Raw genomic sequence first — 27,750 nt, forward strand, 5'->3', positions numbered from 1 at the left:
CAGAGAGCATTGGTTGTAAGAAATACATATTTGTATGCGTTGATGATTTCTCACGTTTATGTTGGGTGTCCTTTTTAAGGGAGAAATCTGAGGCATTTGAAGCATTCAAGACATTATGTGTAAGACTTCCAAAGGAAAAAGATGAACCTATTGTCAAAATCCTACGACTCAGAAGTGATCATGGAAAGGAATTTGAGAACTCATATTACTCAGACTTTTTCTCAGAAAATGGAATAGCACATGAATTTTATGCACCACGAACTTCTCAACAGAATGGCATTGTTGAAAGAAAGAATCGAACTTTACAGGAAATAGCACGAGTAATGCTGAATGCATCTCACCTACCACAACGCTTCTGGGCTGAGGCTGTACATACTGCATGCCATACAGTCAATCGCATTTACCTCAGACCTGGTACATCTAAGACTCCATATGAGATATGGAAAGGTAGAAAGCCTAACTTGAAATATTTCCATATTTTTTGTACTAAATGTTTTATTTTGATTGATCGAGAACAACGAGGAAAATTTGAGCCCAAAAGCGGCGAGGGAGTATTTCTTGGATACTCACCAAACAGTCAAGCATATAGGGTTTATAAGAGGAGGACTCAAACAATCATGGAGTCAATGAATGTTGTTGTAGATGATGATCCAGACAAGCCAGATGCCATATTAGTGTCTGAGCCAGACTCTGAAGCACGTTCTGATGCTTTATCCAAGCCATCAGATGAATCAGAAGATGCTGATCAACCACATATCTTTGATGATCCACCAAATGAAGATGATGATAGCAATGGGATGAGTCAATCTCTATCTGGTCGTGATGGAAGGAACAAGACAACTAGAACTCAGAAAAACCATCCATCAGACAACATCATTGGTGATCCAACTGCTGGTATTCATACGAGAAGCAAAGTAAGGAACAATCTTATAGAATTGGCTGGATATTCTTGCTATACCTCAAAGATAGAACCCAAAAATGTTAAAGAGGCCTTACAAGATGATCTATGAGTTAAAGTTATGCAAGAAGAACTACATCAGTTTGAAAGGAATCATGATGGGATTTTGTTCCTAAACCAGAAGGTGTGAACATAATTGGAACAAAATGGATCTTCAAGAACAAGATTGATGAAGCAGGAAACGTTGCAAGGAACAAAGCAAGGCTAGTTTCTCAGGGATACACTCAAATAGAAGGAATTGATTATGATGAGACTTTTGCTCCCGTAGCAAGACTAGAATCAATCAGAATTCTACTTGCTATTGCTTGTATTCTGGGCTTCACACTGTTCCTTATGGACGTCAAGACAGCTTTTCTAAATGGTTATTTGCATGAAGATATATATGTGGCACAACCAAAAGGATTTGAGGATCCAAAATATCCGAACTATGTCTACAAGTTGAGGAAAACTCTCTATGGCCTAAAACAAACCCCAAGAGCTTGGTATGAATGACTGACACAATATCTTCTACAACAGGGATATGATCGGGGAAGTGTAGATAATACTTTATTTGTCAAGTCTACTGGAAAACATGTTACTATAACTCAAATCTACGTGGACGATATTGTATTCGGTTATACTCTATAGAAGTATACTGAGGATCTGGTAGAGGTCATGAAGAAAGAGTTTTAGATGTCTATGGTTGGTCAACTGACTTATTTTCTGGGTCTTCAAGTGAAACAAGACACTGGCGGATATTTTATCTCTCAAGAGAAGTATGCTAAGAATCTGATTAAAAAGTTTGAACTGGAATCCTGCAAATCACCCAGAACACCAATCTCAACTTCAACAAAGTTATCCAAAGATGATATTGGTCAACCAGTGGATTCCACAGTTTATAGAAGTCTAATTGGAAGTCTTCTCTATCTAACAGCTAGTCGACCAGACATCATGTACAGTGTTGGACTGTGTGTCAGATATCAATCAGCCCCTAAAGAGTCTCATTTGATAGCACAAAAATAATTTTGAAGTATGTAAAAGGGATTGTGCAATATGGTTTATGGTATTTTAAAGAGAGTGACATGAGTTTAGTAGCTTTCTGTGATGCTGATTGCGCAGGGAATTTTGATGACCGAAAAAGTACATCTGGGGGATGCTTCTTTATTGGGAAAAACCTTGTATCTTGGTTAAGTAAGAAGCAGAGCTCCATTTCCTTGAATACTACTGAAGCTGAGTATATAGCCACTAGAGGATGTTGTACACAACTGCTATGGATGAAACAAATGCTGCTGGACTATGGTCTATCAAAAGGATCCATGACACTTTATTGTGACAACATATGTGCCATAAATATCTCTAAGAATCATGTTCAACATTCAAGAACTAAACACGTTGATATAAGGCATCATTTCATTAGGGATCTTGTTGAGGCAAAGGAAATTGAGCTAGAATATGTTCAGACAGACAAACAACTGGTTGATATATTGACTAAGCCACTGGATGCAAATCGGTTTGAGATTCTCAGATCTGCTCTAGGAGTCTACCGGATGGATAATTAAGTCAGTCTATCTTATCATAAGAAGGATGTGGGCTCTCACTTTAAATAGTTACCTTTTTGGCTACTTGAGTCCACCATAGTCAAATTTTATCCTTCTTCAAGTTGGTCTAGTCCATCTAATTCAAATTTGGATTTGAATTATTTGTTTCCAAACTTATCCCATTTATTTGAATAAGTCTGTTTCACCCCTAAAAAGTAGATGTACCATTGTGTCAGTAACATCACCTCGGCATGGCTATCGTATCAAATCGCATTTATTACTCCCTCCCCCCCTCTCTCTCTCTTAGATATATTTGAATCTTTTTATTTTTTAGAGACTCACATTCGTATTCCTCCCAATCACTCTAAAAGAAGTTCAGAAACTCCACTTTTAGGGTTTTAAATTGCAGCACCCCTTTCTCTCGAAATCTCTGAAATCATGGCCGATGGTGTGAGAAACATGATGATCAGGCTCTACAACAAGGATCATACACTTGAGGGTTCTTTGAAGCTGACCAAATCTCTTCTTCAACTTGTTATGAAGAACAAATGAAGCTTGACCTGGTTCTTAGAGACGAGATTATTGTGACAATAATCTCCAGTTTTCTAGAGTTTCTCGAAGGAATGTCAGATGATGACACTAATACACTGATGATAATGGCATCTAAGGCAGACAGTGACAACTCTCTGGCAACTATAGATGAACTCGACGATGGAAATAGGGCTGGAGCGTTTATGAAATACTATGGGAAGAAAGCTCTTGAATGGGAAGATGATATCCGTCAATTATCATCTGCTCAGGAACACTACCAGAAACTAGCTCATGACGAGGTCTGACAACGGAAAGAAACTCTTCAAACCAGGTCTAAATCTACTCCATCCTCTGCTATTAATATCTCACCAGATAAGCCTGATGATGTTGTTGAGTCTGTAATTGTTTCCCCTGTTTCAAATTTTCCGTTAGTTTCCCCTGTTACTCCTGTTGGTTAGTCTAGTTCTGTTTCTGCTACTTAAATCTAGTCTAACTGAGGATGAAACTGTTATGTCTGATGTTAATAAGTCTGTTCCCATATCTAATGTTGATAATGTTCCTTCAAAGCAAGTTGATGTTTCTGCTGATGTTTGAAATGCATGATGCAAATGTGTCTGATTTAGTTACTGAGTCTGTTTCAAAAGTCTTGCATGTCCCTCCTGCTAACCGTACTGAATCTGATGTTTGAATTCCTATCTATGCCCCCAAGAGTGATGTAGAAAGACGTGATGTAACACCCCAGATTTTCAAGACTTTTTAAAACTTATAATAATAAAGGTAGAATCTCATTAAATCCCAAGAAATAAATACAAGCGTACGGGGTGTTATGCCACACCTGGGCTAGAGAACCCAAGTGCACAGGCTAACTAACTAATATCCTCAAAGCGTAATTACGTAAACGTGGCACGCAGGCCAAAAGGGAAAACTATCGACTTCTATACTCCAAGTTCTAGCGCGCTCCAGTGACTTAATCTTCTGTGCCTGAAAGCCAAATATATCTGTTCAGCGAGAGATGCTGGTAACCCACTCCAACGCGTTGAAATACAATACATATAGAGATATATATAGATATACTAAAACCATTTTGAGCATGAAGATATATCCTACGAACTCTAGCTTTAAAACCGGGAATGACTCGACAGATAAGGCCAGACACAAGCACAGTTATAACGAGCATATGCAGTTCACAACAGATAAGGCAGATAAGGCAAAGCATAAACAATGATCATAACCCAACATGAACAATCCCCAATATAAATCCCATAGTCACATCCACCAAGATGCTCGTAATCACAACTCGTCCATGTCACAACACATAACACACTTTGTTGGCGCCACAGGACCAATCGCATGCCCATACATGAGGGTCAGCGCATATAGCTCTGACACGGCCCCGCAGCACCCTGCCCCGTATCGCAACACGGAGGGGTCGATCGCAACCGACCGATGAACCGCAGCTCATCATAGTGTTTGATCGCAACCAAACAGTGGACTGCAGCCCAAGAGAATGTCATCTGACCGCAGCCAGGAAAAAGGACGAACCGCAGCTCGTATAGAAACGTTTGATCACAACCAAACGGTGGACCGCAGCCCAAGAGTATCAATCTAACCGCAGCCAGCTTCTGAACCGCAGCTCAGGATAACCAATCCGATCGCAACCGAATTGGGGTAACACACACACATAACACATAGCAAGCACATGCAACCCACATTACACATTGGGAAGGGGGAGAAAGCGTATAACAAAACCTATGCGTGATCCATCACTTACTAAGAATAGTCCTAAGGGGTTCATACTTCTTCCACCTAGGTCAACGGGATACCAATTCAACTAGCATGCAATATAATAGACTCATAAACCTACGAACGGTACCCGAAACATCAAACTAGACATAGGCACGATAAATGGAGTCCGTTGGGACACCACGGGGAACGGGGGAACATCAAACGGGGAAGCCGGGATCCCGGGTGGGATGAATTTCCAACGGGTAGCCGGTGGGTGGGGGCCACCCGCTGGCTGCCCGCCGGATAATACTGTTCCGGGCAGCGGGTCGCCGGCGGGCAGCTGCCCGCCCGCCGGCCACCCGCTGCCGGGCGGTGTTTCACGGCCGTGGGTAGGTGGCGGGTCCCCTACCCCCCACTGACTCTTTTCACACACTTTACGCCCCGGGAACCGTTGTGGAACCCGAAACCATGCTTAGACACTTTACAACGCAATTAATGACAATACGTAGACAATTAACGAATCAAATACAAGAAACGAACGGCACATAACCTATCATGCTTTTCTAAATATAATCAACACCCAAACATGCGATTTCCCCACCTGATAATCCTAGAATAAGATCATACGATACAACCTAGGGTTCTAATCACTTTTATATCAACAAGAATACGGTTCGTCTTCTATTTGCGAGATTCGGTAAGAATAACACATAAACATCAAGAGCATCACATAATTATCAAGAACAACACATAATCATCAAGAACTCCATATAATTACCAAGAACACCATAATTATCAAGAATCTCCCAATATCAAGATTATCAAGATCCCTCATGGGATCATCACATCAAACATCAATAATAATCATCATATCTCGCCAATACACAATAATATGGGGGAAACCCTAAGGGGGAATTATAACTATGAAAATAGGTTTTGTTGAGACATGGGTTACCTCTTAGCCTTAATTAATTCCTTGGCTATGAAGGATCTTTCTTTAAGCTTCCTTGCTTTCTTGATTTCTTCTATGGGGATTCTTGGAGCTCTTTTGGTGGTGGGGCATTAATCTTGTTGGAGGGATTCTAGGTGCCTCCTAAGTTCCCTATTTATAGATCTAGGGATCTTATTTAGAGTCTAATCCTATTGGGATTAGGGGTTGGGTTTATATATGAGGGCCCATGGACTATGGTGGGCCTTTTTCCCTAATTAATCATTATAACTTATTCCTTCTCTTGGGCTATTGATTGATTAATTAAATGGTTTTAGGGGCCGTAACACGGGGTGTTACACGTGAAACTATCCAATACTTTGCTAACCAGCCTATAGAGTATGTTCCTATTCCCACTGAAATTTTGAAACCTAAGTCTGTTACCCCCTCTCCTTATAATGATGATGATCTGTTGTTGTCTGATCTAACTAAGAAAGTAAGTGATTCAGTCATGGCTGTTGTTCATGATGTCCACCAGTCTGTTGTTGAAACTGCTCATCCTGAGTCTACCAACTTTAAAATCAGAGATGTTCAAAATATTCTCACATCTTCTCAACCTACTACTTTTGAAACTAGCCATTCTGTCTCCACTACACCTGTTGATGAGTCTCCCAAGAGAGAATCTAGGAAGTCTAAAAGAAATGGTGTTCTAGAAAAATTCCTGGTAAATCTTACCTCTGAGCCTGTCATTGCTCCTTGCTCTGAAAAGAAGAGGAGGACCTCTGTGTCTGAACCTGCTAATCCACCTGTCCAACAAGCGTTTAAAAACTTAAGGTCCTCTATAAAAGGAAAAGCACATGTTGCACCTCCACCTCCATCCAAAGCAAAGAAGGCAAAGGGTTCATTGAAGAGAAGCAATACCCCTAAGATACCTGATAGTACAGAGTCTTCTACTTATTCTCCAAAGTTTGTTGATGATGAAGCTGAAGGGAAATGGCCCTCTATGATTAAAAGAGAACTGATTGTGCAAAGATCTGTGGATGTCAAGCAGCTAAACTCTGTTTGTGATGTGATCCCTCTCCTATAGGAAGTTGATCTAATGAGCACTGTCCAGAATCTTGGACCATACTCGAAGCTGTTGACCTATGAGTTCTACTGCAATTTGAATGAGTCAATTTCTGACCTAACACATGAAAGATGTCTTCAGATTTGTGTTCGAAGAGAATGGATTGTGTTTGGCCTTGACGCGATCAATGAGTATTATGGCTTGCCTCCAGTAGATGAAGATGACATCAATGACTGGGATCTGGTTGCAAAGACTCTTAATGGTAGAGTTCTATCTGAATTGCCTTCCACTGATTCAGATGCATTTTCAAGCTCTAACTTTACCTCTAAGTTTGTAATACTGCACAGGATTGCCTTGTATATCTGGTTGCCATCAGCTCATTTCTACACAGTCAGCAAATCTCTTGCATGTTTAATCTTCCAGATTGGCACTAAGAAGGCTGTGGACCTGGGAAAATGGATCTTTGATCACATACTTACATTGATTCATCTGAGAGAACAGAAAATGAAGCTCCCCTATCCAAACCTCATATTTGAAATGCTGACTTCTCAAGGGCTTGCCCCTATGCCTAATGAAGTTGTTCGCACTACTCTGTCCTACACAGTTGATTCCTGACTCCTTGGTAGCAATCACATTCGAGATGTGTAGCATGTTGATCTTCCAAAACGCATTTCTTCTGATCCTGCTGATAATACTCCCTATGTGAATGATCTGAGATAGTCAAAGCTCTTGAAGATTCGAGTGGAAGAGCTCCAGACTGCTAGCAATATCATCAACGCTCGTCTGAGTCTATCTGAAGCTGAGCTGAGTTAGCTACTGTTTGCTAGCAATATCATCAACACTCGTCTGCTAGCAATATCATCGCACTGAGTTAGCTACTGTTTTGCTTCGTCTATCTGAAGCTAAGCTTATTCCTGACACTCCCATGGCTAGTACTGAAGGTCCCTCTGATATTTAGATCATACTCTGTCTATTATCTAGCAAAAAGGGGGAGTAAAGTTTTGGGGTATTCTAGCCAGGGGGAGTAGTAGTAGTTTTATGAAGATTGATGTTGTGGCTGCTTGATGCTTGATGACTGTTGTCGCTGGTTCTGTCCCTTCTGGCCCTGTCTGGGCATTAGACTGAAAATGTTTTATTTGTTTTTGGTTTGTTCTTGTTCCAGCACGGATTGTGTGCTGATGGTGTTTATTGGTTTGTAATGATGACTTTTTGTTTAACTGATTAAGTGACTGCTACCAGAGATTTTTGGCCTATCCTGGTTTAATTTGTCTTCCTTCTTGTATTTCGTTTTTCTTGAGTTGTTTTGCCAAATAATAGCCAAATGGGGAGTTTGTTAGTGTTTTGAGTCTAAAACCCCAACATGTAATTGGCATTATTATTATTATCGCAAATTAGATAGGTTTTAGATCAGAGTCAATCTGTGTTTGAAGACTAAAGGCCTGATTGATCAGGTAATTCGTCAGAAGCGTCTCTGGAGATTAAAGTCTTTGAAGTCATTAATGAAGGAACATATGTGCTGGCAGACGTTGTTAGTTCAAGAGGTGAAATTACAAGAAAGTCCTCAATCAGTTGAACACCTCAAAGGGTATGGACGTAATCTCATTAAGGTTCTGTTTGAATTACTGATTACGTGTCCTACCCATCTCAACCAGAGAATATATTATGAGAGCTGATTCAAGAAAGCTTACGCATGCATACAATATGAGTCTTGAATATGAAATTGCTCTCTCAACATTCTAAAAGTTACTCTCTGGTTTCCATCTCTTCTCAAGACCTAAAGTTCATGGTGATTACGAAGATGAACTTGAGAAGGAACAACTGTGCTTAAACAATGGACGCGAAGATCACTCAGTTGTGGGAACAGCGTGGGACTGCATCAGAGATATTCAGAGTTAGCTCTCCATTGAAGGGATTCCATGGACTTCTAAATGCATGGCTCTCCGTCTTCAACAATGCACTAAACCTCTGTACATTGGGTACTAACCTAGTGTGGAGCACTATTGGGTGAGATCGTTTCTCTACCGTTGTACATTGGATTCTGAGTTAGTGGATTGGACACATCGGTGATCGTCCCCCAGACGTAGATACACACTATATCGAACTGGGTAAACAAACCTGTGTATTGATTTACTTTCTGCTTTATTTTCAGCACTTTATTGTATCTGTCGATCTGTCTGTGTGTGTCACCGATTAGGTTTTTCTACGCACTATTTTTTGTAGATTAGAAAGTATATCAACGTTAGCAATTATCAAATCACACAAAATCACACATTGTACACTTGACTGAGATTAGGAGTCTGATTGATTCTAGTCTTGCAACAGGTGCGAAAGTTTCCTCAAAATCAATTCCTTCCATTTGATTGTATCCTTGAGCTACCAACCTTGCTTTGTTCCTTATGAAAACCCCATTTTCATCGGACTTGTTCCTAAAGATCCACTTCGTGCCAATAATGTTCACATTCTCCGATTTTGGCACTAAGTCCCAGACTTGATTTCTCTCGAATTGGAGTAGTTCATCTTGCATGGCACTGATCCAACATTCATCTTGTAATGTTTCTTTCACATTCTTCGGTTCTATCAATGAGATGTAGCAGGCGTATCCTAACATTTCACGATAGCTTTTCTTTTCTTTTACCCTAGTTTGGATTCCTGCACTCATGTCTCCGATCACATTCTCTGATGGATGATTCTTCTGAGTCCGGGTTGATGGAGCTTTTGTGACTTCGGCCTATCTTTGAGGCACCATCTTGATTTGATGGGTTATAGGTTGTACTTGTTAGTTTGTCATCCTCCTTCCTCTGTGGTTTGGGTATTGCATCATCGACTATAACATTTGCTGATTCCATGATAGTGTTGGTTCTTTTGTTGGATATTCGATATGCCTTGCTGTTCACCGAATATCCAAGGAATATTCCTTCATCACTTTTGGCCTGGAACTTTCCTCTCGGATCTCTGTCATTCAAGATCTAACACACACTTCCAAATATGTGAAAGTATTTCAGGTTTGGGGTCCTGCCTTTCCATATCTCATAAGAAGTTTTCTCAATGCCTGTTCTCAAGTAAATCCTGTTAGTAATGTGACAAACAGTGCTCATGGCTTCTGCCCAAAATCTTTGAGACAAATTTTTCGCAAAAAACATAACTCTAGCCATTTCCTGTAAAGTTCTGTTTTTCCTTTCCACAACCCCATTTTGTTGTGGATTTTTTGGAGCAGAAAATTCATGAAATATGTCATATGTATCACAAAAACTACTGAAACCTGCATTTTCAAACTCACACCCATGATCACTTTTTATTCTGACGATTCTTTCTATAGATGTGTCTTTTTCTTTTTGTAACCTTAGGCACAGTTTTATAAAAGCACTAAAAGTGTCAGATTTTTCCCTTAAAAAGTAAATCCAAGTAAACCTAGAAAAATCATCAATACAGACAAAGACATACATCTTTCCTCCGAGGCTCAACTTGAGTAGGTCCTATGAGGTCAATATGAAGAAGTTCAAGCACTTTAGTGGTGGGAATGTGTACTGACCTTTTGTGAGAGACTCTTGTTTGCTTTCCACGTTGACATCCTCCACAGACGTGTGTATCACCTTTGAAGTCCAACCGAGGCACACCCCTCACACCTTCCGAACTTATGAGTTTATGCATGTCTTGGTAGTTCAGATGACCAAGTTTATAATGCCACACCTCACTCTCATCTGTTACAAAACTATTGAATACAAGGGCAGATTTTATTACGTAACAGTTTTCTGAGGTTCTGACGCCTTCCATAACATATGTCTTTGAATTGTAAACTTTACATTTTTCTTTAGTGAATCTAACTAGTATATTTTGATCACACAACTGACTAATACTGGTCAGATTAGCTTTTAACCCTTTCACTAAATACACATTATCAAGTTTAGGCATACCTTCTGTGTCCAGTGTTCCACGTCCAACAATTTCGCCTTTTTCTCCATCACCAAACGTAACATGTCCGGCATGTTCTTCAACCATATCTTTCAAAAAACCTTTGTTACCTATCATGTGTCGGGAGCAACCGATGTCAAAGTACCACGATGACGCCACATTTGCTGACATCGCTATCGTCGTTGTCATACAAGTTTGCTTGGGTCTCCACATTTTTCGTGGTTTGTGTTGTTTGCATTGCCTCCAAACATATCCCTTGAGGTTACACCTGAAACAAATCTTGTGAAAGAACTTTTTCGTGTACCTTGGGACGTCGATGTTTCGCCTTTGCATCTTTCCTGACACCCATGCTTGTTGTTGATTTCCTCGCCCGCCTGTGAAGCCTAGACCTGCTTTGTTATGATTATTACTCCTGACTGGAGAATTTCATTTAGACTCTTGGTGCCTGTATTCAACATTCTCACACGTTTTTTGAGATTTTCCAATTCACTCTGCAGGTATTTTTCATTTGACACTCTAGTAACCACGTCAGCTTCGAGGTTTTCTACCGTGACTTTTAGAGCAGAGTTTTCTAATTCTAAGGATTCAACATTTTTAATTAATACGAGATTCAGCTTACTTACCTTTGTTAGGAATATATTGTAAATTTTGATGAGCCGAATGTATTTTTGAAAAATCAAGTAGTCCCCATTTTTATTCTATTTGAGTCAGTTTGAGTCTATGGAGTATGGTGCACCCATATCATGCAACCCATGTACAAGTCTGGAAAATCACAAGTTGATTTTCAATGTTAAGCGGGATTATAGCTTAACATAATTATGATGCGAATAAGTTACCAAGAACCATGCTAGAGGAGTTGAAAGAAATGCGTGTGAGCTATGCCAAATGATCCTAAGTTCAAATCTCAAGTGAAGTATTTTTAACTTGCTTGGGAGACTAGCTTGGACCGTATGGGAGACTAGCCCAAACCGTATGGGAGACTAGCGCAAACCGTATGGGAGACTAGCTCTAGCTCTAGTGTAAGGGAGACTAGCTTGGAATGGAGACTAGCTAAGAGTATGGAGACTAAGTAAAATGCACAAGTCTCACAAGCCATAAACACACCTAGTATGGTGGACCAAGCTTAAATTCGAAGCAGAGCATCTCACCATGAACAAACTATGAAGTTTTTACAGAGGTTCCAGTATATTATTTTACAAGGATCATGAAGGAGAAAATATCTGATATATTTTCATCTGAACATCAAGTTTTTACGGTGGAACTCGAAGAAGGCTGATTCGCGGAGAAATTATTTTATACTCAAGCAAGAATCAGCAGATAAATTATTTGATCAACTTGACATGTCAGAGCATTTATGAAGGACAAGAAATATCAAGCTTGCCGCGCAGAACTTATTCAAATTTTGGAGGCTATAAAATTCAAGACACGGCAACGGGCAAATTACTCAAATCATCTGAAAAAAGGAGAAAAGACATCTACCTAATATTTCAGATCAAGTTGACAATATCTTTTGATCAACTACAATTCAAAATGGACGATCGAGATCGAAAGTTGATCAACGGGCAAATAGCTTTCACTAGCTATAAATTGTCCAAGCACACTTGAAGACAAGCAGCAGTTCAGCAAGAAAAACCCCAAGTGATAGAGCAGTTCAACAACTTGAACAACGGCTAAGACATACAAGCAAAAGATACAAGCTATTTTTATTAGCCGAAAAAGGGGAAACAGAGCTTCGTAGAATAAAATTCAAGTCTGAGTGAGAGAGAAATTTTATTTCTTTGTAATTTTCTCTACTGAGTGTAGAAAGAGGGCGGAGTAACTAGAGAGAGTGAAAAACCCTGGTTGAGTGTAGCTTTGTGTGTAGCACTCGGTGTAAAGGGCAGAGTAACAACAACAGCTTGTGAAAACCCTGTGAGGACGTAGCTTTGTGCGTAGTTCTCGTGGTGTAGGAGTACAGGTTGGTGCGGAGTACTCGGGAAGGCGGAGTAACAAGAGGAGCTTGCGAAAAACCTTGTAGGAGTGTAGCTTTGTGCGAAGCACTCGGAGAAGTGTCGGTGGACACTTATTCACTATTGTATCTGGGTGATCGAAGAATAGTGAATTTCCTCCTTGAAGTGAAAGGAGAAGAGTGGACTAGGAGGATTACACCACCTCTGAACCACTATAAATCTCTCTCTCTCTATTTACATACTGCTCATATATTTTGTGCATGCTTATTCTAACTGCGAACTAACCCGATTTCGATTTATCGCATATCTTTATCTGTCTGGGTTTGATAGTTCCCACGTATGCATGCAAGCCAAACTTTACGTACATCATCTTTGAACCATATCAAGTGTTTCTAACGTGTTGCATGATTAGAATATCTCTTTGAGCACCGCACTTATAAGCATAACACTTTACCGCTACCTATTCCGCTGCACACTCTAAGTTGTTTATCTTGTTAATGCTTGTTACTTAGAGTTGAAATTTACCAAAGTGTTATTTGCCTTGTGTGTTTTCGAAGAAAGTTGAAAAAGTTAGAGAAGTCTATTCACCCCCCCCCCCCCCCCTCTAGACTTCTTGCCACCCTTTCGGGACCAACAAGTGGTATCAGAGCGGTTGTCTATTTGAGTCAATTTTGACTGCTAGATAGATCTCAAAATCTTCAAGATGAAGAGAGATATGGCTCTTGCTCAAAATTTGCTTTTCTCACTTGATAAATTTGATGATTGGAAAATACGTATGCAGGTGCACTTATTTGCTTTAAATGACGAAATGTGGGAATTCATCGCAAATGGTCCTATCCAAATTATGAAAGTTAACACTGCCGCCGCACTAACTCCAAATGCTCCACGATATATACCAAAGCAAAAAATGGAGTGGACAAAGGAAGATAGAGGGCGAAATAATTTGGACAACATTGCCAAAGATATTTTGTTCAAAGCGGTCGATGACACCATATTCCCAAAGATTCGAAAGTGCACTACAGCAAAAGAAATATGGGATACACTTATCGGAATCGGTGAAGGCGATGAACAAGAAAAAGACAACAAACTAACCATTGCCATGAAGAGGTTCGAAGATTTCAAAATGCTACCGAACGAAAGCATCACCGACATGGAAGCTCGATTGATCAAAATTCTTGGAGAAATCACGGATCTGGGAAAGAGCATTACCCAGAAAGAAATATCGCTCAAAGTGTTACACGGACTACCTACAAATTGGGATATGAAGGTGACCGCAATGCGCGATCATAGAGATCTAAGGATATTATCTACGGATAAACTCTTTAGTGATCTTAAGGCGTATGAGTTCGAAATGAAGACACGAGTCAAAGAAGAACGCGATGAACGAACATCCGCATTGATGGCCGAACAACCTTCAACATCAAGGTCAGTCGCAAATAATGATTTTTTATCTGACGAACAATTTTCTTTATTTGTTAGGAAATTCAAGAAGTTCATGCGAAAGAACAAAGGATCACCACAAGGAAATTTCTTTCGAGAAAATAGAAGATCAAGAAGGGAACCGGTCGAAGATAACACAAACGTGTTGTAACACCCCAGATTTTCAAGATATTTAAAACTTATAAATTAAGGGTGCAATCTCATTAAATCCCAACAGAGTACGAGTGTACGGGGTGCTATGCCACACCTGAGCTAGAGAACTCAGGTGCACAGGCTAACTAACTAATGTCTCAAGATATGAATGCATAAACATGGCACGCAGGCCGAAAGGGAAACTAACTACTTCTATGATCCAAGCTCTAGCGCACTCCAGTGACTTAACCTTCTGTGCCTGAAAGCCAAATATAACTGTTCAGCGAGAGATGCTGGTAACCCACTCCAACGTGTTGAAATACATTACATATAGAGATATATATATATAGATATACGAAAAGTCATTTCGAAGCATGAAGATATATCCTACGAGACTCTAGCTTTTAAAACCGGGAATGACTCGACAGATAAGGCTAGACACAAGCAACAGTTATAACCAGCGTATATGATCCACAACAGGCAAGACAGATAAAGATAAGCACAATTAATAATCACAACCCAACATAAACAATCCCCAGCATAAACCCTTTATTCACATCCCCCAATATACTCATAAACACAACTCCTCCATATCTCATCACATAACACACTTTGTTGGCGCCACAAGACCAATTGCATGCCCATACATGAGGGTCAGCGCATATAGCTCTAACACGGCCCCGCAGCACCCTGCCCCGTCTCACATTACGGAGGAGCCGATCGCAACCGACTGATGGACCTTTGTCCTACATAATATTTATATACCTGACCGGTCTTTACCAGCCTGGTTAACAGTTGGGATGGTTCTCAGCCCATTCAACTGCCCGTATAGTGGACCTTTGTCCTATATAATATTTATATACTTGACCGGTCTCTACCAGCCTGGTTAACAGCCGGTACGGTTCTCAGCCCACCCGACTGCCCGTATAGTGGAACTTAGTCCTATATAATATTTATATACCTGACCGGTCTCTACCAGCATGGTTAACAGCCGGTATGGTTCTCAGCCCACCCGACTGCCCGTATAGCCCGATTGATCTTAACCAACTCGGGGTTACATGCACACATAACACATAGCAAGTACATGCAACCCACATTAACACATTGGGAAGGGGGAGAAAACGTATAACAAAACCTATGCGTGATCCATCACATACTAAGAATAGTCCTAAGGGGTTCATACTTCTTCCACCTTGGTCAACGGGATGTCAATTCAACTAGCATGCAATATAATAGACTCATAAACCTACGAACGGTACCCGGAATATCAAAAACTAGACATAGGCACGATTAACGGAGTCCATTGGGACACCACGGGGGACGGGGAAACATCAAACGGGGAAGCCGGGAACCCAAGGTGGGGGAAATTCCAGCGGGTAGCCGGTGGGTGGGGGCCACCCGCCGGCTGCCCGCCGGAAAGTACTGTTCCGGGCAGCGGGTCGCCGGCGGGCAGCTGCCCGCCCGCCGGCTACCCGCTGCCGGGCGATGTTTCACGGCCGTGGGTAGGTGGCGGGTCCCCTATCCCCCCACCTACCCCCCACTGACTCTTTTCATCACTTTTGCGCCCCGGGAACCATTGTGGAACCCGAAACCATGCTTAGACACCTTACAACGCAATTAACGACAACACGTAGACAATTAACGGATCAAATACGAGAAACGAACGACACATAACCTATCATGCTTTTCTAGACATAATCAACACCCAAACATGCGATTTCCCCACCCGATAAACCAAGAATAATATCATACGATACAACCTAGGGTTCTAATCACTTTTATATCAACAAGAATACGATTCGTCTTCTAATTGCAAGATTCGGTAAGAATAGCACATAAACATCAAGAGCATCACACAATCATTAAGGACAACACCTAATCATCAAGAATTCCGTATAATCATCAAGAACACCATAATTATCAAGAATCTCCTAATATCAAGATTATCAAGATCCCTCATAGGATCATCACATCAAACATTAATAATCATCATCATATCTCGCCAATCACAATAATATGGGGGAAACCCTAAGGGGGAATCATAGCTATGAAAATAGGTTTTGTTGAGACATGGGTTACCTCTTAGCCTTAATTAATTCCTTGGCTATGAAGGGTCTTTCTTTAAGCTTTCTTGCTTTCTTGATTTCTTCTAAGGGGATTCTTGGAGCTCTTTGGGTGGTGGGGCGTTAATGTGGTGGGGGGTTTCTAGGTGCCTCTTAAATCCCCTATTTATATATTTAGGAGTCCTAGTTAGGAACTAATATTATGGGCTTGCTAATTCTATTTCTTTTGGGACTAGGGATTGGGTTTAGGGATAAGGGCCCGTGGACTATGGTGGGCCTCCTAATTAATTATTGTGATTTAATTCTTTCTTTTTGGGTAATTGATTAAATGATTTAATTGATCTTAGGGGTCGTAACACGGGGTGTTACACTCCCCCCCCCCCCCCCCCCCCCCCTTATGAGGGGCTTCATCCCTGAAGCCCGGTGTGTTAATCCACTCTTTCACCCTCAGGCATCCCGCATTCTGGCCTCCTGGTTAGGAATGTGGCCCCACGTTTTGCCTTAGCTGGGGTAGACTGGATTTCTGGTGGTGTTGCGATAGAAAGGGTTTAAGGCCTACCTCGGTCTCCTGCTCCTGAGCTGGGTGCCCCGCGAGTGCCCAAGGTGGCCTCGATTGCTGCCACCCTTTGATCTAGTGCGCGTGTCGTACGGATCATGGATGAGAATCCTTCCTCCATGATTTGGTTTTGTCGGTTGAGCTGCGCGAGTATGCGTTCATGGATTGAGTCCTCGTCTTGCTCCCTTGGATTTCCTCCTGATCGTGGTTGCACTGTTGGGTTGGGTTCGTCTTCCTCCTCCTGGTCCTCATGTCCCCTCTAAACCTCCGCAGTCTTGCATGGCTCGTTTGAGCTTTTTGTTGGAGATATCCAGTCGGTCGACCAATTCCCTTCGCTCTTCCTTGGGTTTTTGGCAAATTTCTTCGAGGGTGAGGTAATGTCCCCCTTCGGTGTAGTAGATGTCGTTGCGGCGGAGGTTCTAGGCGTTAAAAACCATACCATTTGCGGTCTTGACCTCGGTGTGGCTTAGGTCTACCCCCTTTTTCTCCATGATCCAACTTAGGATCATCCCGTAGGGTAGGCTAAGCCGGTTGTTTGATTTGCAGAATTCCATGTGTTTTAACATGAGTGCCGGCAGGTTGAACTTGATTTTATGTTTCAGGAGGTAAGCAAAGGTGCACTCCAAGCTTCCCACATCCTTGCTTTTGTTATTGGTGGGCAAGAGGCTATCGGTTACAATCATAACCAATATCTTTTGCTCCGCCGATAGCCACTTTCGGTTTGGTCGAGTGGCCGAGGTGAACCCGTCCTCCTTCCCGAGTAGGTACCCGAGGTAGTCCTTGTATCCCGTAGTTTGGGTATCAATCCACCCCTTTCGGTCATAGTTAGACACACCCGTGGTGGTCAATTTCAAGAGCTTGGCCAAACGGCCTTCGGAAAGCACAATTTCCTTGCCACGGACCTTGGTGGTGATTTCTACCTTGTCACCCCATTTGGTGGCTACAAGGTGTTGATAGAACTCCTTCACCAATTCGGGGTACGTATCCCCTTTGATGGTGAGATACGTATCTAAAAGCCCTTGATGTTTGAGCATATCAACCAATTCCGGAGAGAATTGGTCGGGTTCAAGTGCTTTACCTCCGATCACGGTGTAATCGGCGTTGCTCCACTCCGGGGTGCGGGTTCCGAGGGGTTTCTTTGGCATCGTGGTGCTTCGGTCGATGGCGACATTTTTCGGCGATTTTCCGGCGAGGCGGCGGCGGGGCTCCGGCGTGTTTTTCCGGCGAGGTGAACGGCTCTCCGGCGCGTTTTTCCGGCGAGCTTCTAGGCGGCGTGGTTTCTTGTTTTCGAGGGGGACGGCGGCGAGGTGGAGGTTCGGCGTTGGTGCGGTGGGGGTGAGATGGCGGGGTGGCGTCGTTCGGGTGGAGGAGCAGCGGGTCGCCGCTGGGGAGCCTCCGGGTGGCGGGTTGTGGCCGGCTGGGACGGCGGCGCAGCGGTGTGACGTTGGCGGGTGGTGTTCGGCCGGCGGCGGCGGTCGATCGGCGGTGACGATGGGTGGTTGTTGGTTTCTTTGGGTGGGGCGGTGAGGTGTGTGAGAAGGAGAAGGGGAAGAGTGGGGAAGAAGAAGGGGAGGAAGAAGAAGAAGGGTTTTTGATTTGGGGGTTTTGTGGGTTTTAGGGATTTGGAGGGGTTTAACAAGGGAGTATTCCCTTGAGGTTTCAAGAAACACTCGTGGCTTAGTGGTTAGGGGCTTGGACTTGTAAATAGGAGGTTTAGAGTTCAATTCTCATTGGCAACACTAGGCTCTTTGATGATGGGGCCTTTGTCTTTTTCCTTATTTCGGCTTCTAGTGGTGAGGTTTGGCTAGTTTACAAGTGGAACCGAATTATGAACTAATCTTTTATTTATAATATTTCCAAGTAATTAAGCTAAGTAAGTAACTCTACCACGAAGGTGATTACAAGAAATTGCCAACCTAACCTAGGCAGAATTCGTCTTCTTGGCTTCTCCCACGGGATTTGCGTGGTCCTCGTCTTTTGGGCCTTGGTTCCCTTCCTCGAGATCGCCCTCGTTCCCGAGGTCGGCTTGAGTACGGCTCATGACGAATATTTTTCCAGGAGTGTCGTAGTTTCCTTGATGAGTGGTGCCCCCATGTTGTCCCATGGTGGTAGTGCGTGGCCTTTGGGGTTGGGTGCAAAGGAAGGCCTTGTGTCCTTCTTCTCCGCAGTTGAAGCATCGCAAGGGTTTGCCCATGCAATCCTTGCCTCTATGGCTCTTGTTGCATTTCGGGCAAGGGAAGCCCCTGGCGCTGGCGTCGTTGTTTTCCCGAGGTGGCCTTTGGTTGGTCGGGTTGCCGGGTCTCGTGTTGGTGTCGCTCCTTGTTCTTTTTACTGGTGGCGCCCCTCCTCCGGGGTTCCTCTTCCGCATTTGCTCATGAACCCCGCGTTGGAGTAGTTGGATTCGGTAGAGATTGGCGGCACTGGAGTAAGCCTCGTTGAGAGTCCGGGGTCTGCTTACCACTAGTGCTTTTCGGGCTTCAAAGTTGAGGCCCGATACGAATCTCTCTATTTTGGTTACCTCGGTGGGGACGAGTTCGGGTGCGAAGCGTGCTAGTTCAAGGAATCGTTTGTGGTATTCCATAACGGTCGCTGTCCCTTGTTTCAGATGGAGAAACTCCTCGTACATGGACGCTCTCACGTGTGTCGGGTAGAACCTCTCTCGTAGTCGTGTTTTGAGGTTCTCCCAATTGAACCCCGGTTCTTGTTGATAAGTGCGCCCCTCGTGGATCCACCAGAGATCGGCCTCGTGCCCGAAGTAGAATGAGGCTATCTCTACGCGGCGTCCTTCCGGGCATTCTACTACTCCAAAAATCTTATCAAGAGTCCGGATCCATTCTTCCAGGACCGCGGGATCCTCTTCTCCCGAAAACGTGGGTGGTCGGTGATTTGAAACTTGTCGGGCGACGTCCGAGTTTGCGTTTGACGGAGGCGGTGGGGGCCTGTTGTTGCGAAGGGCCGCGTCACTTAGTGCCTGTGCGACTTGTGTTAGTTGCTGTAGGGTTTGGGTCAAGGGGTCGTCTGTGGCGGGGTCTGGAGTTCTGGATTGCCTTCTGTTCGGTGCCATGCTATCGTCTTTCTGGTCAACGTTTATAAGAATGTTAAGTTAGAGTTCGACGCACTTCTTGTGAAGTGATAAGTGGGGGAGGGTTTTAGAATGGGGAGGGGTAAAGTGTAGGGAAGTTATGTGTAGGTTTCACAGTCTCACTGCGCGTCCTAAGATTCCTGAGTCCTATGCTCCTAGGTACCTAGAGTTCAAGCCTAATGTCCTAAAGTCCGGTCTTTAAGAGTCTTTTCCTAGGGTCAAACTTAGGCTCTGATACCAACTGTAACACCCCAGATTTTCAAGATATTTAAAACTTATAAATTAAGGGTGCAATCTCATTAAATCCCAACAGAGTACGAGTGTACGGGGTGCTATGCCACACCTGAGCTAGAGAACTCAGGTTCACAGGCTAACTAACTAATGTCTCAAGATATGAATGCATAAACGTGGCACGCAGGCCGAAAGGGAAACTAACTACTTCTATGATCCAAGCTCTAGCGCACTCCAGTGACTTAACCTTCTGTGCCTGAAAGCCAAATATAACTGTTCAGCGAGAGATGCTGGTAACCCACTCCAACGTGTTAAAATACATTACATATAGAGATATATATATATAGATATACGAAAAGTCATTTCGAAGCATGAAGATATATCCTACGAGACTCTAGCTTTTAAAACCGGGAATGACTCGACAGATAAGGCTAGACACAAGCAACAGTTATAACCAGCGTATATGATCCACAACAGGCAAGACAGATAAAGATAAGCACAATTAATAATCACAACCCAACATAAACAATCCTCAGCATAAACCCTTTAGTCACATCCCCCAATATACTCATAAACACAACTCCTCCATATCTCATCACATAACACACTTTGTTGGCGCCACAGGACCAATCGCATGCCCATACATGAGGGTCAGCGCATATAGCTCTGACACGGTCCCGCAGCACCCTGCCCCGTCTCACATTACGTAGGAGCCGATCGCAACCGACTGATGGACCTTTGTCCTACATAATATTTATATACCTGACCGGTCTTTACCAGCCTGGTTAACAGTTGGGATGGTTCTCAGCCCATTCAAATGCCCGTATAGTGGACCTTTGTCCTATATAATATTTATATACCTGACCGGTCTCTACCAGCCTGGTTAACAGCCGGTATGGTTCTCAGCCCACCCGACTGTCCGTATAGTGGAACTTAGTCCTATATAATATTTATATACCTGACCGGTCTCTACCAGCCTGGTTAACAGCCGGTATGGTTCTCAGCCCACCCGACTGCCCGTATAGCCCGATTGATCTTAACCAACTCGGGGTTACATGCACACATAAAACATAGCAAGTACATGCAACCCACATTAACACATTGGGAAGGGGGAGAAAACGTATAACAAAACCTATGCGTGATCCATCACATACTAAGAATAGTCCTAAGGGGTTCATACTTCTTCCACCTAGGTCAACGGGATGCCAATTCAACTAGCATGCAATATAATAGACTCATAAACCTACGAACGGTACCCGGAATATCAAAACTAGACATAGGCACGATTAACGGAGTCCGTTGGGACACCACGGGGGACGGGGAAACATCAAACGGGGAAGCCGGGAACCCAAGGTGGGGGAAATTCCAGTGGGTAGCCGGTGGGTGGGGGCCACCCGCCGGCTGCCCGCCGGAAAGTACTGTTCCGGGCAGCGGGTCGCCGGCGGGGAGCTGCCCGCCCGCCGGCTTCCCGCTGCCAGGCGGTGTTTCACGGCCGTGGGTAGGTGGCGGTCCCCTACCCCCCACTGACTCTTTTCATCACTTTTGCGCCCCGGGAACCATTGTGGAACCCGAAACCATGCTTAGACACCTTACAACGCAATTAACGACAACACGTAGACAATTAACGGATCAAATACGAGAAACGAACGGCACATAACCTATCATGCTTTTCTAGACATAATCAACACCCAAACATGCGATTTCCCCACCCGATAAACCAAGAATAATATCATACAATACAACCTAGGGTTCTAATCACTTTTATATCAACAAGAATACGATTCGTCTTCTAATTGCAATATTCGGTAAGAATACACATAAACATCAAGAGCATCACACAATCATTAAGGACAACACCTAATCATCAAGAATTCTGTATAATCATCAAGAACACCATAATTATCAAGAATCTCCCAATATCAAGATTATCAAGATCCCTCATGGGATCATCACATCAAACATTAATAATCATCATCATATCTCGCCAATCACAATAATATGGGGGAAACCCTAAGGGGGAATCATAGCTATGAAAATAGGTTTTGTTGAGACATGGGTTACCTCTTAGCCTTAATTAATTCCTTGGCTATGAAGGGTCTTTCTTTAAGCTTTCTTGCTTTCTTGATTTCTTCTAAGGGGATTCTTGGAGCTCTTTGGGTGGTGGGGCGTTAATGTGGTGGGGGGTTTCTAGGTGCCTCTTAAATCCCCTATTTATATATTTAGGAGTCCTAGTTAGGAACTAATATTATGGGCTTGCTAATTCTATTTCTTTTGGGACTAGGAATTGGGTTTAGGGATAAGGGCCCGTGGACTATGGTGGGCCTCCTAATTAATTATTGTGATTTAATTCTTTCTTTTTGGGTAATTGATTAAATGATTTAATTGATCTTAGGGGTCGTAACACGGGGTGTTACACGTGTGTTACAATTGTAGAAAGCCTGGACATTTTATTGCAGAATGTCCACACCCCAAGGCGGTCAAAAATTCGAATACTTTTCCACATGTGGAATACAAATCCAAAGAGAAGAAATTCAAAAAGGGCAAGTGGAAGGCACTAATAAGCGATCCGTTAAAAGCAAGTGAATCCGAAGAATCATCTAATGATGAGAGTGATTCATCACAAGAAGATATGGCGCTACTATGCCTAGTGGGCAAGACATCCAAACATGAAGAATGTTATATGGCGCGTGAAACTGACGAAGAGGTATCTTCTAACTCTTTTAGTTCTTTTAGTTCAGTTGACACTTCTTTCCAGACTCAAGAATCATTTCAAAGTTTTATGGAAGATTGTCAAAAAGTCATGGCCACTCATACTCAAATCAAAGAGCGCAATAATACGTTAATTCTTGAAAAGGAAGAAATGTCACAAAAATTGCAAAATACTCTAAATGAAATGAGTAATTTGAAAGCCGAAAATGTTCGACTTCAAGAAGAGTGCAAAGCTAGAGAGGTTCGAGAACATAACCTTCGGGAAGTAATCGCATCATTTACAAATTCATCCAAAATAATGGATAAAATGGTAAACATGCAAAAACCCACTGGAGATAAAGCCGGACTAGGCTACGATCCATCATGTTCTCAAACCCCTGTGAAACTGACTAATTCTACTACTACTTTAATTAATAAAGTTCCAGTGGTAAAATTTGTGAAAAGTCAGTATAGCACAATGAGACAAGGAGTTGGTAATCAAATAAATGCCAAGAAAAATGTTGCAAAGCCGAATCAAAAATTTAATATCTCGGATAGGCAACAAAATTTTAAAAGGCAAAAATTTGTATCTCCAAAAAGAATCAACGAGTCTAGTGCAACAAAACCTCATAGGAATATGGGAAGAATTCCGAGAATTGGGGCTGGGAGATTATATCCCTCAGAACAAGATTGGTCGCTTGATGACAAACCATGGACCAAGTCCAGATTTGCTCTCTTTCATAGGATCAAGCAACTATCTGCTTCCCAACCCGCACCAAAGCATTATTCGCAAGTGCGTTATGAATATAGAGTCTTTAATGGTTACAAATCACCTACTCTTGGATCAGTGGGATCTAGGTGGATTTGGATGCCAAAAATTACTAACACAAAAGGACCCAATCAAGCATGGGTACCTAAAAATAATTAATCTTTCGTGCAGGAAGTCTGGTATTTCGATAGCGGTTGCTCTCGACATATGACCGGCAATAAAGCTAGTTTAGTTGAGTTCAAAAGTATCGAAGGACCAAAAGTAGTTTTCGGTGGAAACGATCGATATGGAATGACAAAAGGAACCGGCGCAATTGTGAAAAATGGTCTACGAATTGATGACGTATCTTATGTCGAGGGATTAAAATTCAACTTGTTTAGTACAAGTCAATTTTGCAACAAAGGATATCTCGTAGAATTTTATAAAGGCAAATGTCAAGTCAAGGACGAATCTACGAATGAAGTCGTACTAGCCGGATCGAGAAAGAAAAACATGTATGTTGTAGATTGGAGCACAACAAAGGCATCCGTATGCTTGATGGCAAATAGTTCGAATGAAGCTTGTTGGGAATGGCACAGAAGGCTAAATCATTTGAATTTCAAAACCATCAACAAGCTTGCAAGAAATAATCTAGTCGAAGGACTACCCAATATTGTGTTCAAGAAAAATCAAATTTGTGATGCATGCCAGAAAGGAAAACAAATCAAAGCATCATTCAAAGTCAAAGCTCAAGAGTCAACATCAAGACCCTTAAGTCTACTGCACATGGATTTATTTGGTCCAGTAGACCCAGTAAGTATAAGTGGTAAGAAATATACTTTGGTTGTTGTTGATGATTTTTCTAGGTACTCTTGGACAATATTCATCAAGAAAAAGGATGAAGTCTTATCAAAGCTGCCAGAGCTATTAAAGCTACTACAAGTCGAAAAGAACATGAAGATTGCAACAATACGAACCGATCGAGGAACAGAGTGATTCAATCTTACTACAATTCACAAGGAATTTTACATCAATTATCTGCCGCACGAACGCCGCAACAAAATGGTGTAGCTGAAAGAAGAAATCGAACACTCAAGGAAGTCGCACGAGTCATGATAACGGCCGCCGGTCTACCAAAAAGATTTTGGGCAGAAGCAATTAACACGGCGTGCTATACTCAAAATCGCAGTCTAATCCACAAGTCTTATAACAAAACACCTTATGAATTATGGAAAGGGAGAAAACCCAATCTCACCTATTTTCATACATTTGGTTGTAAATATTTTGTACTTGTTAACGGAAAGTCTCAATTAAAGACTTTTGACGAGCGAGCGGACGAAGGAATATTCTTAGGATATTCATCCACCAGCAAGGCATATAGAATATTCAACAAATCAACCATGGTGGTAGAAGAATCGATTCATATTGTGTTCGATGAAAATCACGGCAATAATGGCAAAAATGATGAAGGTAATCGTGATTCAATTATTTCTAATGACAATTTCGAAGATAATGTGTTGCAGGAAGTAGAAGAATCAAGTGATATGGGTACTCACCAATTTGAGGCAATATCCAATGTGATACCCGAAATATCACGTACAACTGAGATTGCACCCAGAATTCAACAAGAAGAAATTCCAGTAGTTGAACCCGAAGATGCACCCGTCAATAATACACAACAAGTGGAATCACATCAAGAAGGAAACTCTGAGAATCCAACAAATTTTCAACCGAATCGAAAATGGCTAAGAAGCCACACACATGACTTAGTCATTGGAGATCCGAGGGACGGAGTAACAACGCGATCATGTATTAGGAACCAACAACAAGATGCAATGTTCTCATGCTTTCTATCACAACTGGAGCCAAAAGAAATTGATGAAGCTTTAGCCGATCCAAGTTGGATAGATGCCATGCAAGAGGAATTAGATCAATTCAAGCGCAACGACGTATGGAAGCTTGTTCCAAGACCAACGCACCAAAAATGTAATTGGCACTAAATGGGTCTTTAGGAACAAAGTAAATGAAGACGGCGTCATTGTCAGGAATAAAGCAAGATTAGTCACGAAGGGGTATTCACAAGAAGAAGGAATTGATTTTGATGAGACGTTCGCCCCCGTCGCACGACTCGAAGCAATCCGGATATTCCTAGCATATGCAGCGCACAAGAATTTTGTGGTATATCAAATGGACGTAAAGAGCGCATTTCTTAATGGCTTACTTGAAGAAGTTTACGTTGAACAACCACCCGGTTTTGAGGTAAAAGACGTTGGTGATCAAGTCTACAAATTAAAAAAGGCATTGTATGGGTTAAAACAAGCTCCGCGAGCTTGGTACGACACCTTGTCGATGTTCTTAATTAGTTGTGGATTCACCAAAGGTCTAGTCGATAAAACTCTCTTTAGAATTCAAGAAAATAATCACATTTTATTAGTACAAATTTATGTTGATGATATTATCTTTGGAAGTACTGATAAATCTTTATGTGAGAAATTTTCTAAGCTCATGCAGAACAGGTTCGAGATGAGTATGATGGGAGAATTAAATTACTTTTTGGGACTGCAAGTCAAGCAACTTGAAGAAGGAATTTTCATAAATCAAGCCAAGTACACAAGAGATCTTATCAAGAAATTTGGCATAGATAGAAAATCCTCAGTCAAAATTCCCATGAGTACATCTCAAAAATTGGATAAAGATGATGAAGGAAAAGACGTCGATCAAACGATGTATCGAGGGATGATTGGATCGTTACTATACTTAACCGCAAGCAGACCAGACATACCCTACTCGGTTGGCGTATGTGCAAGATTCCAATCAAAGCCCAAAGAAAGTCATCTGATTGCAACCAAGAAGATAATTCTATATCTCAAAGGAACAATCAATGTGGGATTATGGTATCCCAAAGAAGGAGATTTTACACTAACTGGTTTTTCAGATGCAGATTTTGCAGGTTGTAAAATAGACCAAAAAAGTACCTCAGGAACATGCCAGTTCTTAGGGGGAAGATTGGTCTCTTGGTTCAGCAAAAAGCAAAACTCCATAGCTACGAGCACTGCCGAAGCCGAATATATTGCAGCTAGGAGTTGTTGTGCACAAATCTTGTGGATGAAGCTACAATTATTGGACTATGGGATTAAGTGCGAAAATGTTAGCATTTTATGCGATAATACAAGTGCAATCGCCATAACCCAAAATCCGGTGCTTCATTCGCGAACCAAGCATATTGACGTTCGACACCATTTTATCCGAGACCACGTCGAAAAGAAAGATTTGAAAATCGATCATGTTCCCACGGAGAATCAAATTGCCGACATTCTCACAAAGCCGTTGTGTGAATCTCGTTTTGCTACTCTAAGGCATGAAATGGGAATGATCGAAATGAGCTAAGCAATTCCTTAACTCTTAATTTTTGTTAATTTTTTATACGTACTGTGTATTGCATGTAATTTATGTGATCTACATGCTTAATTTAATTGTGTATGTACGTATAATATATGTTTATTTGTGTACATGTTTTCGTAAAATTTATGTGTTATAATTTTATCTTACGAAATCTGCGTACCTAAATTTGCGATTTATTTATGTGATACGTATGTCTATTTAATCTGTCACGTTTTAGCATAATTGATTTGTGTAATTTGTTTGCTAAATGTGTTTAATTAAATTAATTTGACTTAAGTATGTAATTTAGGGGGAATTTTCTTTTAATTGGGTTAATTTTGATGAAATTGTATATATTTAGGGAGAATTTAGATATTTGCATGTCTAATTGGGTTTGTATGTTAAAAAAAAAAAAATAGATTTTCTGATGAATGCTTGCCCAATTTGGAAAATCAAAAGTCAAAAAGTTAGGCCAAATTTTTTAGAAAGTCAAGTGTTTTAAATGATTTGGGAACTTGAAATTTCTTTTCAGATATTAGGTATCTGTCTGATCAATTTATTTTTATCAGGTTTCTTTTCAGAAAAATCAGCTTTATTGAAATATGAAATTGAAATAATAATATTTATCTGGAGTACATTTATTGGTCTAACAGATTATTTTCGAGTTTTTTTTTATCTGATTTGGTCCAGGTTGGCGGTTATTTGAAGCACAATTTTTTGCGCCATGTACTCACAAATGGAGTATATAAATCTGAGCTGGCAAATTTAAATCATGTGGAAGGTCGAATTTATCCTCAAAGAGATTAATATTCTCTATCTACCCACTAGAGGGCAGAAGAGTAATTT

This window comes from Ipomoea nil, unplaced genomic scaffold, assembly GCF_001879475.1.
Source record: "Ipomoea nil cultivar Tokyo-kokei standard unplaced genomic scaffold, Asagao_1.1 scaffold0191, whole genome shotgun sequence".
Lineage (NCBI taxonomy): Eukaryota > Viridiplantae > Streptophyta > Magnoliopsida > Solanales > Convolvulaceae > Ipomoea > Ipomoea nil.